Consider the following 15,999-nt stretch of genomic DNA (forward strand, 5'->3'; position numbering starts at 1 on the left):
TACTACAGTGTGAACAAAGCAACTAATTCCCCTGTGGTTATTTTTCATATTTAGATGAACTTAGTGAGACTCTGCATTACCCACATCAGAATTTATCTGTACACCTAAATCATCACTATTTTCCTCAAATATGTTCTAACAACAATATCTGGGGTCATATTTTTAACTACGTTGAGGGTTTTCTAATGTGAATAAGAAATGAATATCAAAGGGTGGCAAATAAATGAGTTAAAGACAAATAACAGACCAGAGGGAATATGTGCAACATGTAGAATAGGAAAGTTAACATTCATAATATATACAAAGATCCTACAAATAAGAAAGAAAAAGAAACAAAATTCAATTTAAAAATGAGAAAATAGGCCTGGCGCGGTGGCTCACGCCTGTAATCCCAGCACTTTGGGAGGCCGAGGCGGGCGGATCACAAGGTCAGGAGATCGAGACCATGGTGAAACCCCGTCTCTACTAAAAATAGAAAAAAAAATTAGCCGGGCGCAGTGGCGGGCGCCTGTAGTCCCAGCTACTCGGGAGGCTGAGGCAGGAGAATGGTGTGAACCCGGGAGGCGGAGCTTGCAGTGAGCCGAGATTGCGCCACTGCACTCCAGCCTGGGCGACAAAGCGAGACTCCGTCTCAAAAAAAAAAAAAAAAAAAAAAATGAGAAAATATGTAAACAGGTCACCAATTTATTCATTCACTCAACTATTCATTTTTTTAAATTCCATATCATTTGCATCCTGGCTCCACCCTTCCTAGTTGTGTGACCTGGGACAGTCTGTTTAATTTCTCTATGGTTCAGTTTTCCCACCAACCATAAGCAGGTAATAATAGTACCGACTTCATAGGGTCTTTGTAAGTATCAAAACAGTAAATATATGCAAAGCACAAGAAGCCTCAGAAATGCTAGCTATCAAGTTATTATCTTATATATTATAAGACCGGCACTCTTCTAGGCATGGCAATTCTCAAAAGAAGAAAAATAAACAGTCAGAAAATAGCAAACAATGCCTACTATCAACACTATGCACAGGTTTGTGGGGATATAGCATTCCCATGCTTCATCAGTGTAAACTCAGAGCAAAGATTGTGGAACAAGTGAATAGCATCAACTTTAAATGCACATACAACATGATGCCAGAATGCTACCTATAGGACTTTACTTGAGGGTACTCAAAAAAGCATGAAAGTGTTTATCACCACATATTTATAACAGAAAAGAATACTGGAAATATCCTAAATGTCCATATATGGGGACTGGTAAAAGAAATACGGTACATTTAAATTATGGGAAATCTATTTTAAAAATAAGATAGATGTATATATACTGATATGAAGACATCTTCAAGATATAATATTAAGTTTTTCAAGTGAGTGTAACATGATCCTTTTGTGAACATCTTAAAGAGTTTACACATATATTGCATACATATATTGCATATGCATGAACATGTCCTGGGAAAGACAATGTCACTGTGGGAAAAATAACTAAAGATTGGGAATGGTGGGGAGTTATTTCCATTTTTATTTTTTATACTACTGGAATTTTTCTATAGCTATTCTTTTTAATGTGGTGAGATTATGAGTTGTCTTTTTTCTTCTTTAATTTTTCAGCATTTTTTAAACCTAATACTTAAAAAAAGCACAGGTGCTTATTATCTCATAATTTTTAAGGGTCAGAAATTCAAGTGGCTTATTAGGATGGCAGGATGCTTCTAGCTCAGGGTCTTTCATGAGGCTGCAGTCTCAGCTGAAGGCTTGGTTGGGGCCAGAAGACTTGATTGCAAGGTCACCCATGTGTCCATCAGTCAGAGGCCTCAGTTCTTCACCAAGTGGGCCTTTTCATAGGTCTGCTCACAATATGACAGCTGGCTTTCCCCAGAGCAAGTGATCTGAGAGAGAGAGCAAGACAACAAGTAGGAAGCCACAGTGGCTTTTAGGACATGGCCTCTGAGGTTATATTCCATCACTTCTGCTTTATTCTATTTGGTAGAAGTGAACAGTATCCATGAGTTTGCAGACATTTCAAAACCACAAATGACAGAAGAGGAATATTTATGAGTTAAATACAGAAAGAAAGAGAAGTAGGACTTGATGTATTGAAGATTTGTGAAAAGAACACTAGCCTTCAATCAGGAGAGCTGGGGTTTATTTCACCATATACAGCAAGTACTTCATAGATGTTTGGGGCTAGGCACAGTGGCTCATGCCTGTAATCCTAGCACTTTGGGAGGCAGAGGCAGGCAGGTCACTTGAGGTCAGGAGTTTGAGACCAGCCTGGCCAACATGGTGAAACCCTGTCTCCACTAAAAGTACAAAAATGTGTCAGGTGTGGTGGTGCATGCCTGTAGTCCCAACTACTTGGGAGGCTGAGGCAGGAGAATCGCTTGAACCTGGGAGGCAGAGGTTGCAGTGAGCCGAGATCATGCCACTGCACTCCAGCCTGGGCGACAGACAGAGACTCTGCCTCAAAAATAAATAAATAAAATAAAATAAAAAATAAAGAAATAAGTGTTTAGTAACTGTTCATTAAATGAATGAATGTAGAAATTACAGCTTTTCTGAGACTGTTTTCAAGTCTTTGGCTATGTGCATAGGAGCAGTTACCACATTACAAAGGCTCTCCAGAGGGCTGGGTGGGATAATGGGTATCAGAGGTCTTTGTAAATTTAACATCTGTAGCCAAATTTTGCCAGGACACAAATTTGGCCTGAGAAAGGAGGAAGAGGCTCTGGCATACTGGAGTCCTTGCCCATGCCAAGTGTCTTTTCTGCCTGGCAGGGTCCCGGGACCTGGGGCAGCACTCTGATTCCAGCTCCCCGTCTGAACTCTATCTCAGCCTAGTCCCGATTCCTTGCAATGTCTTACTTCCAGTTGTTACTAAAAATCTGATACATTTTATTTTATGACAGCACCAAACTCATTGGTCTTCCCTATCTTGATAAATAGCAACTCGATTTTTCCCATCGCTCAGGCCAAAACTTGGAGTCATTCCCAATATCTCTCTCTATATCAGTCCTCACATCCAATTGATCAGTTAATCCTTCTAACTATATCCAGCATCCAGCTTGTCCCCACTTCTATCACTACCATGCTATCCAAGCAGTTCCCCACCCTCCTCCCAACCAAACATGTCACCTGGTACACCAACATGATTTCTCTCTAAAGAGAAATCTCTTTTCAACAAGCCATTTGCCTGGATCTAACATCCAAGTCTGGATATAATTTCTGACCCTTCCACTAGCATCATTTTGCAACATTTTCCACAGATTATATAATCTAATATCACATGATGAGTAGGCGTGATGCATGCCTGGTGGCACCACACTGCAGCCATGTCATGACAACCAGTCTGTGAGCACATTTGTCTCCTGTGTCACAAGACCTAGGCCTGACTAGGGTCTACCATGGCAAGCAACATCTGGAACTACTAAGCTGTATGTGACAGGAAGGGGAGACTCCGTCAAACGCTGAAGTTTATAAAACAGAAAAAGTGAGTATACGTGATCCTCTATGATATCACACCACTGAATTAACCTATCCTGGAATGGCCAGACTTCTTGTATCCGATAATAAAACTCTTATTGCTTAAACCATTTATTAGTTTTTTCTGTTGCAGCTAAAAACATCCTTCATCCTTATCAATACATCTGCTATTGGTAAGTGTTCATTAAATGAACAGCTAAAATTAGAAAGGATTGTGGCAATTTTTAAAAAATCAAATACAATCGGTCAGTTAAAATACAAAAATAAAACTATTCCAGAAACACAATCGAGAAATAGGATACATGAGGCTACTAAAAATCTCAGATTAGATAGTTACTAATATTAAATCTAAAGTTCCTGACTCCAGAGGAAAAGAAAAAGAATACCAACATTTTAGGAGAGAAAAATCTTTTCCTGATACTAATCCTACGCAAAATTTACCATGAGAAGATAAGGGATACAGAGTAACATAATAGAGGTAGTGTTTCTGTGGCAAAGATTGTTCATGCTTGCCAGATATCCACGTATTCCATATCCCAGACCCCATGAATCCCAGCGGGATCATGTCACTAATTCTTAACAATGGAATGTGAGCAAAAGCGATGTATCGTTTGTGATCCAGGAAGGATGCACTTCTCCACACCTTCTGTATCTCCTGTCCATATAGCTGGAAACAAAATGCTCTCAAGATGACAGTTTCCAAATAAAAGCAACTTGGATCGCTGAGTTGTCGCTTGATGGAAAGCCAGGCAGGAGACCAACCCAATCTATATCAGATTGTGATATTAAAAAGAAACAAATCTTGTTGTGTTAAGCCACTAAAATTTTCAGGTTTATCTGTTCCACTGAAGAGCTCAGCTCAGCCTGGCTACTACTGGCATCAATAACTTTACACTCTACTTAAGATTTTGGAATCAAGAATGCCATTTGAAAGAGACAGATGGTTGAGGTTTAATTCTTCTAGGTTGAACACATCCTTCATTTTCATAACAACCCTCAGTTCCTCTTCCAAACACAACACAGAAATGCACACCATGATTTGGTATCTTCCTGAGTCCAGTAAGCATCCTATCTCTCTAAGAGCTGTCCTTTCTCAGGGAATTCTTGTTCACACCCATTCTGTTTCATCCTCTCAATGCAGCACTTAAGAAGCTGAAAACAAAGGAAGACAAGGATAAGTTTAAAAAACAGCAACTTAATGATGGTAACAAAAAGAACACCACTGAAAGGTTATATATATATTGGGACCGTCGTCTTTTTTCAGCACTAAAAATCCTATCAATTGTGTCATTTCAAATGCTCTGGAATTCAGTAATCCACTACTATAAAAAGTGTGCCAAGCCAAAAATATCTGAGATCTCCAAATGAGCGCTTTCTTGACTAGAAAATCCTGGGCACCGACATCATCTCAAATGTATAAAAATAAACTGTGAAAGAGTAAAACACTCAGGGAGGAAGGCAAATACTTGTATTTTATGATTTCAGGTGCCAATCTGTAGATTTTTCTGCCTCTGTCTTTCTGAGTATAATGCATGGACTGATCCGAGTTTCCCTGAGCTGCTCCAGCACTCAACCTGGGGATGTTTCACACTGAGTCATCCTTCCTATTAGGCTGCTTAGGGAGGGAATTACTGGGATTCCCACTGTAATCTGAGCACCCTTTACTGCCACTTATACCGAAGATGCTACATCCCAAAATGATAACTAATTTCCTGTGTGGACCCTGAATCTCTCCCCCTACCCTAAGTTTTTATCATTAAGTCCCTGCTTTTGACTTTATAGGATCTATTCTTTGGTCCCTATTTCAAGCTATTGTTCCTAAGATTATTCTTACCAGTCCTGCCCCCCTCCAAAATACCCTGGTCCCTAAAGTTGGTGCCTATGACCAAGTATGTTTAATAATACTGAGTATTTGTCATATATCAATAATAAATACATGACGTTTTGTCATTTAAGGTAGTGGTCACTAACCTCCAGGCCACAGACCAGTACCAGTCTGTGGCCTGTTAGGAACCGGGCTGCTAAGCAGGAGGTGAGTGGCAGGTGAGTGAGCAAAGCTTCATCTGTATTTACAGCTGCTCTCCATGGCTCCCATTACTGCCTGAGCTCCGTCTCCTGTCAGAGCAGCAGCAGCATTAGATTCTCACAGGAGCACAACGCTTATTGTGAACTGCTCATGCGAGGGATCTAGGTTGCACACTCCTTACGAGAATCTAATACCTGATGGTCTGTCACTGTCTCCCATCACCCCTAGATGGGACCGTCTAGTTACAGGAAACAAGCTCAGGGCTCCTACTGATTCTACATTATGGTGAGTGGTATAATTACATCATTTTATATTACAATGTAATAATAATAGAAATAAAGTGCATGATAAATACAATGCACTTGAATCATCCCAAAACCATCTCCCTGCACCCCACCTCCCCAGTCCATGGAGAAATTGTCTTCCACAAAACCAGTCTCTGGTACCAAAAAATCAGTCGTCTCTGGACCACGGATTTAAGGAATCAAAGAAAAAATGATTTCTAAAAGTTAATAAACTTTTTTGTTCAAGACTGAAGCCACAAAGTATAAAGTCAGTTCTTTTAAAGGATATTCTAGACATAGTGATCAGGCCATAAGCTAATTGGTTTTCCTACAGAATCTTTAAATTGTCACAACCACACTTTAAGGTAGGTACTATTAACCCTACTCTGTAAAAGAGGAAACTGAAAACTAAAGAAGTTAGGTAACTTGTCCAGAGTTTCCAGACTAGGAAGTGGCAGAGTCACTGCTGTCTGACACTATTTAATTTAAGGAATCAAATGTTCCAAGTTATAATGGGTTTCAATAAATTATTATATTGTCCAGAGGCAAGCCAATGAAAGTGCTTAATGGGTTGACAGAGCACAGGATGTTCCTATACTATCTAGAGCCTCCCAGAATTAGGGGGTGGAACAGCACCTGCTCGAGAGAGACACGTGTGTGTGTGTGTGTGTGTGTGAGAGTGTGTGTGTGTGACAGTGGAAGTGGGGAAGAAGGTCCAGCCAGGAAAGTATTACCCATGTCAGTCCATAAATGAGCAGCTAGGACATAAAAGCAGAACCTAAAGGTAATTTTTTCCACCAGTAAATCAAGAAGGACAAATCTACACTTCAGAACTTTTGTCATCAGCCAAAAGTTTAGGGAAGCCAATTTAAAAGCTGAGGGCATGCACAAAGGAATCCTACTGATGTGATGCCTGGACTGCCAGGACTGGGGTTGGGAGAAGAGTGACCCTCTTCTGGTCAGAAGGGCTTTTTAAAGGAGTTTCCTCAGCTGCTGGCCATCCTCAGTGCTGGACAGATCCAGCCTCCCTTCCCGTATTCCCATACTCTCCCTCCAGAACCAGAGTTAAATCAATCTGATCTTTGGAAGGTTCTTTATTGTTTTAAATCCACACTGCGGTGTCTTCAGAATAAGGCGGAAAGTTGAGATTCCATTTCTTTGCACAGGTAGGAAAAGGAGAAAAGATCTAAACTAAAATACTCTATTTGGTCCAAGATAAATATACTCACACACTCATTTACTTAAGCAATATGTGATGTTATAAACTAGATTGAACATCAATTCTCAAATCATACATTAAATAAGAGCACCCTCATCAGGCCACAACTAATTTATTGAGTTATAGTAACTGTGCTAAACTACCATTTGACTTCCAAAACGAGAAAGTGATGCAATAATAAGCAAAAATTGCAGAGGCATATGCCAACTGTCTCAAAATTGTCCCCCAAAGTCATCTTACCCAATTATCATTTAATAAAGGCAATTGCTAGACAACGTTATGTGTATTCACAGGGAAAAGAACATTAAGGTCAAAATGTTTTCGTTGAAGCTCTACCACTAACGGTGGGACCTTCACAAGTTGATGAACCTCTGTTAGCCTCTATTTACTCATCTCTAAAATGGGCATAACCTTATTAAATCTGCCTTACTAGGATCAAATAAGATACATTTCAAAGTCCTATGAAGTAAAATATAAAGCACTTAATAAAACAATTATAAATTCAGGTATTATCAGTATTATTTTTACTGAATATGATATAGCATAAAGAATCACTTCATTTTGTTCACATCACAAAAATAACCCTTGACAAAAAAGACATTTGTTATTTCTTTGTTATAAGTATCCACATTCTTTAAAAAGTGAATAAAGTATTTAATTACCAAAAAAAAAAAAGCACTGGCTGTGCAGAAGATCTTATAAAGATGTGCAGTTCAGACTCATGTCTTAAATGATCCACTTTTTAACTCCTTGGCAAGGCTCTGAATCATTTAAATTAGAGGAGAGTATCAACAAAGATTGATTTCAGTACCACGGGTAGGGCACTGTGTTAGGCTTTCAAAGAAATACACTAATTTTATATGTAGATCTTAGATCCTAGGAGACACCTCAAGAAGTCATCTACTATACAGAGTAAGTTTCCCTTACAGCTCCTGTCTCAGAGAAAGATCTCAAAGGATAAAATCTGTTAATTACAGTGACCCCTAGAAAGTGTAGTTAAAGGTAGAACCATCATGTCTGTATTATTAGAAAGTTTTAAATAAACACATGGTGTTTTGAGGAATCAAACAAAAATGACTTGTAATGCTAATAGACATATTTTAAAGAATGAAGCCAGAAAGTATAAAGTCAAAGGCTTAGGTTCCAAGAACATTCTGGAGACAATCATGTGCAGCCTGAAGCAAGCCTTCAGACTCCTGCACTTGCATTTCACCTCTCAGAAATTTGCAAAACTATTTACCTTGCCATTATGACTTTAGTGCTCTTCTGCATAGTTTTAAGTGAAACATCTAAATTTTTATTGTAAATATAATTAGTTTAAAAGGATAATTTTTGGTGTGCTGTAAGTATTGGTGTCTTAACATGTATACACTTGAATCTAAATGTAGCAATTTGAGACCCATTATCACTTATTAAAAAAACAAGCTCTTGGCCAGGCGCAGTGGCTCACGCCTGTAATCCCAGCACTTTGGGAGGCTGAAGCGGGCAGATCACTTGAGGCTGGGAGTTCAAGACCAGCCTGGCCAACGTGGTGAAACCCAATCTCTACTAAAAATACAAAAATTAGGCTGGGCACGGTGGCTCATGCCTGTAATCCCAGAATTTTGGATGGCTGAGGTGGGTGGATCACAAGGTCAGGTGTTCGAGACCAGCCTGATTAACACGGTGAAACCCTGTCTTTACTAAAAATACAAAAATTAGCTGGGCTTCATGGCGCATGCCTATAATCCCAGCTACTCAGGAAGCTGAGGCAGGAAAATAGCTTGAACCTGGGAGGTGAAGGTTGCAGTGAGCCAAGATCACACCACTGCACTCCAGTCTGGGTGACAGAGGGAGACTCCACCTCAAAAATAAATAAATAAATAAATAAATAAATAAATAAATAAATAAATATTAGCTGGGAGTGGTGGCACATGCCTGTGATCCCAGCTACTCAGGAGGATGAGGCAGGATAATCACTTCAACCCAGGAAGCAGAGGTTGCAGTGAGCCAAGATCATGCCACTGCATCCAGCCTGGGCAACAGAGCAAGACTCCCTCTCGAAGAAAAAAAAAAAAAAATAGCTCTTCTTTAAAAGTTGAAAATTCTTCGTTTTTCTCCTTTAACTCTGAACCAGTTAGGGTTCAGTACAAGAAACAGAAACCACTCAAGGCATTTTAAGCAAAAACAGATTTAATATAGAGAATTGGGTTTTTACAAAATCACCAGAGTGAGTTCTAAGTAGGTTTCCAAAAGTCCAGCATAGGCAAATCCACAGAGACAGAAAGTAGATATCTAAGTGGTTGCCTAGGGATGGGGGCAGAGGATGGGAGATGAGGGTTATGAGTGTGATAGGGGAGATGAGGAGTGACTGCTAAAAGAGTATGTAGTTTTATTGGAACACAGGCCTGTTCGTTCATTTATGTATTGCCTGTGGCTGCATTCAAACTGCAATGGGAGAGCTGATAAATTACAACAGAGACTGTATGACCCTCAAAGCCTAAAGTGTGTACTTTTTGTCCTTTAAGAAAAAGTTTGCCAGCCGGGTGCAGTGGCTTACGCCTGTAATCCCAGCACTTTGGGAGGCAGAGGCAGGCGGATCATCTGAGGTCAGGAGTTTGAGACCAGCCTGGCCAACATGGTGAAACCCCATCTCTACTAAAAATACAAAAAAATTAGCTGGGTGTGGTGGCAGGCGCCTGTAATCCTAGCTACTCGGGAGGCTGAGGCAGGAGAATCGCCTGAACCCGACAGGCGGAGGTTGCAGTAAGCTGAGATCGCACCACTGCACTCTAGCCTGGGTGACAAAAGCGAGACTCCTCCTCAAAAAAATAGAAGAGTTTGCCAACCCCAGCTTTTATTCAAAGATGCAATGTTGAACTTTCAGGAATAAATATGTAACTTTTCACCTTCTCTTCCTTGAAATAAAGCTAAAGGAGTACCCAGGGCACAGAATGAGATGCTGGGGAAAGCAAGTCCTCACCAAGCTGTTTCTCACTAAGAACTGTAAAAATTCAGAATGGTCCACCTTGTAGATGGGTATCCAGCATGCTTCTTACTTTAAATATTCTAATCTATGATAGATAAACAATAGTTTTATTTTCAAATGGTAATATTTATATTATGCCAGAAGTCATATCCTTTGCAAAAACTTATAATGACAAATTTTAGATGTCAACTTTAAGATGTGTGTGGAATACATAGCTATTTTTGTGTTTGTTTTTTTCAAAATGCTTGAAAAGAGCTTGCAAGCAAAAATGTTGAAAGATCACTGGCTGAAAGAAGAAAGTCCAACTTTCATTTTGGCAAGAGTTTCAGGTGGATGTATAACCTCCCTCCACACCAACTAGAATTGCTCTAACGATTAGTTCTGCTTTTTTTTTTTTTTTGTAATTTATTAAGGTAGCTGGTGTCTTTGTTCATTTGCTGCATCACCTTATAGAAGTTTGCAGAAGTAAAGCTCTACATACAAGCTATTTGGGTATGGACACACAAGTGAAAAGGAAACTAACATCTACTGAGCATCCACCACTTGTGAGACCCTCTACATAAATTCTCTTATTAATTCCTTGCAATTTTACTTGGAAGTACATGTTATTATTATGTTAATCTCATGTTATAGCCTAAAAAAAGATACTACATGATTTTAGGTAATGTACTCAAAACCATACAACTAATAAATAACAGAACTAGCATAGAAACCCAAGACTGACACTAAAGCCTATGTACCTTCCATTCTCTGCTCTGCCTAATTCAACTTTCTGATACCTCAGTTCTACATAGACATGTATCTGAGTCCAAGACAAGCAAGTACTCTAGAACCTATGATGGTACTACTTAGTCCCTAACAGTCCCTGACACTTAGCTCCGCTATAATTATTTTTTAAATTTAGAAAAAAAGATGTTTTTTTTTTTTTTTTTTTTTTTTTTTTTTTTTTTTTTTGAGATGGAGTCTGGCTCTGTCGCCCAGGCTGGAGTGCAGTGGCCAGATCTCAGCTCACTGCAAGCTCTGCCTCCCGGGTTTACGCCATTCTCCTGCCTCAGCATCCCGAGTAGCTGGGACTACAGGCGCCCGCCACCTCGCCCGGCTAGTTTTTTGTATTTTTTAGTAGAGACGGGGTTTCACCGTGTTAGCCAGGCTGGTCTCGATCTCCTGACCTCGTGATCCGCCCGTCTCGGCCTCCCAAAGTGCTGGGATTACAGGCTTGAGCCACCGCGCCCGGCCCAAAAAGATGTTTTTAGACAGAGTCTCGCTGTCGCCCAGGCTGACGTGCAGTGGCATGATCACAGCTCACTGCAGCCTCGACCTCCCAGGCTTAAGCAATCCCCTGATTTCAGCCTCCCGAGTTGCTGGGTTTACAGACACATGCCATCACACCTGGCTAATTTTTGTGTTTTTAGTGGAGATGGGATTTCACCATGTTGCCCAGGCTGATCTCAAACTCCTGGGCTCAAGCGATTTGCCCACCTCAGCCTCCCAAAGGGCTGAAATTACAAGTGTGAGTCACTGCACCAAGCCTGAAAAAATTTTTTTGATAGAGACAGAGTCTTGCTATGTTTCCCAGGCTGGTCTCAAACTTCAGGGCTCAAACAATCCTCCCATCTTGGCCTCCCAAAGTGCTAGGCTTACAGGCGAGCCACTGCACCTGGCAAGTTCCCCTATAATCATTGTTTGGAAAAATATTCAAACCACCTAACTACCAGTAGGTCACTGGCACCAGCCACTCCAAACAAAACCCAATCTAAAGATGGGGACAGGGCCATCTGTGCTTACCAGTTGACTATCAACCCTGCCTAAAAGCATAGCATCTTCCAAAAAGCTGAAAAGGATGAACTCGCCCAACCATCTCATTGCTTCCCGATAAGGATGCTAAAGACTTAGAGATTAATGCCCTATCAAATGTCACACCATCAGTGGCTGGCTAGGCCAAAACAGAATCTCCTGTATTTTGATGATTGATTGATAAGTTGGTGAATTAGTGACACACTCTGCCTTCTTTCTTTTAGAATCTAAAAGAACTACAGGTGGCTTCTTAAACACAATCTCCAGTGCTGGAGCATGGGCGATTGAAAGTTCAGAACAGATCCATGAATACCTGTTAAATGGTTCCAGTCCTGATATCTGTCCCACTTTTCTTACCTTTGTACCTCATCATCCACTGTTTGCATTCCACCAATGGAGAACAGCGCATGTAAAACTATACTCGAATCACCTGGGGATCATCCTTGTTAAATTTCAGTCTGTTTCAGTAGGTGTGGAGTGAAGGCCAAGATTCTCCATGTTTTTAACAAGCTCCCAAGTGATGCCAATGTTGCTGACCACACTTTGTTTTTTGTTTTTTGTTTTGGAGGTTTTGTTGAGACAGGGTCTTGTTCTGTCGCCCAGGCTGGAGTGCAATGGCATGATCATGGCTCACTACAGCCTCGACCTCCCAGGCTCAATCAATCCTCCTGCCTCAGGTGTACACCACCATGCCTGGTTAATTTTTTTTGTTTTGTTTTTTGTAGAGACAGGGTTTCGCCATATTGCCCAGGCTGATCTCGAACTCCCAGCATACTCTGAGTGCGAAGGACTTACATAACGTTGTAAGAGTAGTGTTATTTCATACAAGAACTTTTCTAATTTTAAAAGGAGAAAAAAAAGATTAAATAGTGCTAAGGAATACCCAAATTAAGATAAACTCTAAAATCTATATTTCTGAGCACTGAACTCTAACCAGTAAGCAAGTAGCTTCATTTGATGTGTTGGGAAATAGAATTATCGTTACTCCTTAAAAAAAATTAAACACATTTAAAACTTATTACATAAACACACCTACCCTGGATTACACTATCTTTTGTACTTTAGTAAAAGTAATAATGCTGATTAGAATACCTATTTAAAACACATGCTGTATTTTTCTCCTGGCTTAGAATTCATAAAATTCTATTTCTCTTTTACTTGGCTCATTACTCTTCACACTATCTGAAAACAATTCTACCACCAAGTGGACAATACAAAAATTAGCTTATATGATGTTCAACTTTCTCCATTTCTATTCTCCAGCTTCACAGGTTAGCGAAGGGTTCTTGATTTGGCCTAGTTAATAGACCCCAGCAAGACTCACTATTTGAAGACTGAGAGCCTCAAAAGATAAGCCAGATTAAAAAATCATTTTCCAGTACCATTTAAACCGTGGTATCTAACACTGCTGATAAAGATGTGTAACAGTAGATAAATATTTCCTCCATGGACACTAATGACTAGAACACAACACTAAAGCAGTTTTCTGACATATGAACTCATGACATGTGTTAATTCACAGCCACAGACCTCGTATAATGAAAGCAACATGATATTCACTGCTTTTATCTTGGGTTTTTTTTAATTCTGTACCTAATTCAAAAACAGAAACAAGCAACATTACAGAGAAGAATAAAACAGTGAGAACACCAGTGCCCTCCCACTATGGAGAGTGTGTTTGCCCACCCCTTGACTCTAGCCCAGTCGTGTAATTTACTTTGGCCAATAGGATGTTAGCAGATGTGACATCAGCACACACTTGGAAAGAGCTTGCTGATTGAGCTTATTTGGTCTTGCATCTCTGTTATCACCATGAGAACATGCCCTGCATAGTCTTCTGGAGGATGACAGGCACATGGAACAAAACTATGCTGCCCCAGTAGCCCCAGCCAACAGCCAACTGACCCCCAAATATATAGGCAAACTCAGGCAAGATCAGATGAGCTGCTTAACTGACCCTCCACTGAACTCAAGCACTTGAGCAATAAACTTTATTTTTTATGCACTAAGGCTTTCTGGTTGTTTGTTATACAGTATCATTGTGGCAACAGATAGCTGACACAAGGTTAGATATAACGTTTCATTGGTGAAATGAGTGATGTTCTTGATGTGTAGTTAGCTTAACAAATTGTGCAGACACTTCTGCCCTTTGATGAATGGGATATAAGAATCAGCCAAGACTAGCAGCTTAACATCTTTAGAGTTGACTCTAGAAATAGAAGTGCATTCAATGCTATGATTCCCCCTACCTACATCAAAACAAAGAATTTGATTGCCTTACCCAACTGGAAGCCTAGCTGATCCTGCTGCTTTCACAATATTTTTGCATTGGCATTAGATTGAATCTTTCATGCAAGCATCTTGCTCAGAAACCTAAAAGGAGAGAGAATGAGGACTTCACTGTGTTTATATGAACTGGCTATATAATTGTTTTTGTGCTTGCGGAACAATAGATATTTGTATCTGAGGCAAAATTTCATTCAAAGCTAGGTTTTATCAAAAAATAGCTCTGGGTAGCAAGGTTGTAGCAAAGGAGATACAGCTTCCATCCACCCCTAATGATCAGAGGTACCAACATTTACTGAGAGAATCTGTCTGTTGACAATAGCCAAATTGGCTTAGGTCAGTTTGCAAAACAGAATAATTTCACATCTGACACAACAGGAATTATATCTTCTTAATGGTAGGAACTTGCAAATGCTAAATTTGTTGAAATAGATTTTATTGAATCCATATGAATCACTTTAATTTTAAAGATAAGGAAGTGAAACCTAAGAAAGTTAAGGGAAATTCTCAAACTCACATCAGAAATGTAGTAGCAGATTTAGGTCTCAAATCCAGTTTCCCAAATACACAAATAATTATTTGGTCAGGTACAGTGGCTCACACCTATAATACCAGCACTTTGGGAGGCTGAAGCATGAGGACTGCTGAAGATCTGGAGTTCGAGACTAGCCTGGACAACATAGCGAGACCCAATCTCTACTAAAAATTTAAAAATTAGCCAGGTATGGTGATACACACCTATAGTCCCAGGTATTCAGGAAGCTGAGGTGGGAGGATCATTTGAGCCCAGGAGTTCAAGGCTGCAGTGAACTATGATTGCACAATTGCACTCCAGTCTAAGCAATAAAATGAGACCATGTCTCTAAAGAATAATAATTCTTATTATTCTTATTTGACTTCCTATCAGTTACTTTTTCATTCAATTTTGTTGGTATTTTCTAAGAACCAGCATTTAGTTTTGTTGATTTTTTTTTTTTTTTTTTTTTTTTTTTTGAGACGGAGTCTTGCTCTGTTGCCAGGCTGGAGTGCAGTGCCACGATCTCGGCTCACTGCAACCTCTGCCTCCTGGGTCCAAACTATTCCCACCTCAGCCTCTCGAGTAGCTGGGACTACAGGCGTGCACCACCATGCCCAGCTAATTTTATTTTTTATTTTTTATTTTTTTTTGTATTTTAGTAGAGATGGGGTTTTACCGTGTTGGTCAGGATGGTCTCAATCTCCTGACCTTGTGATCCACCCGCCTCAGCCTCCCAAAGTGCTGGGATTACAAGCGTGAGCCATCGCACCTGGCCTTGTTCTTCTTTTTCTACTTTAAGATGGAAGATGAGATTGTAGATTTGATATCTTTAAAAAAAAAAAAAAAAACAGCTTTACTGAGCTATAACTTAATATCATACAATTCACCTATTTAGAGTATACAACAGATTTAATTCACAGATATGTGCAACCATCACCAATTTTAGAACAGTTTCATCACTTCAAAAAAGGTGACATGTCTTTTAGTTATAACCCTCCCTTGGGGCTGCTATCTCTCCTGCAGCCCAAAGCAATCACTATTCTGCATTCTTTCTTCATATATTTCCCTATTCTGGACTTTCTTATAAATAAAATAATGTAATATGTAGACTCTTGTGACTGGATTCTTTCACTTAGCATATTTTCAAGGTTTACGCAAGTTGTAGCATTTATCTGTACTTTATTTCTTTTTATGGTTTAATAATGTTCCATTATAGTATGTAGTACATTTTATTTATCCATTTGTCAGCTGATAGACATTTGGGTTGTTTCTATCTTTCAGCTATTATGAATAATGCTGCTATAAAAATTCACATACAAGAACATACAATCTTAAAATTTATATGGAACCACCAAGGACCCTGAATAGCCAAACCACTCCTGAGCAAAAAGAACAAAGCTGGAGGCATCATACTACCTGACTTC

The 15,999-nt window shown here is 39.7% G+C and overlaps 1 long non-coding RNA gene across 1 annotated transcript; it reads right to left on the reverse strand.

The window, feature by feature from the left end:
- Positions 1–1,290: 1,290 nt before the first annotated feature.
- LOC140712081 (uncharacterized) lies at positions 1,291–14,195 on the reverse strand. Its single transcript, XR_012093536.1, has 3 exons — positions 14,054–14,195; positions 12,130–12,608; positions 1,291–4,633 (listed from the first exon to the last, which is right to left on the reverse strand). It is a non-coding gene; the product is annotated as an uncharacterized lncRNA (long non-coding RNA).
- Positions 14,196–15,999: the final 1,804 nt, after the last annotated feature.

The sequence above is a fragment of the Chlorocebus sabaeus genome, chromosome 7 (genome assembly GCF_047675955.1).
Source record: "Chlorocebus sabaeus isolate Y175 chromosome 7, mChlSab1.0.hap1, whole genome shotgun sequence".
NCBI classification, from domain to species: Eukaryota; Metazoa; Chordata; class Mammalia; order Primates; family Cercopithecidae; genus Chlorocebus; species Chlorocebus sabaeus.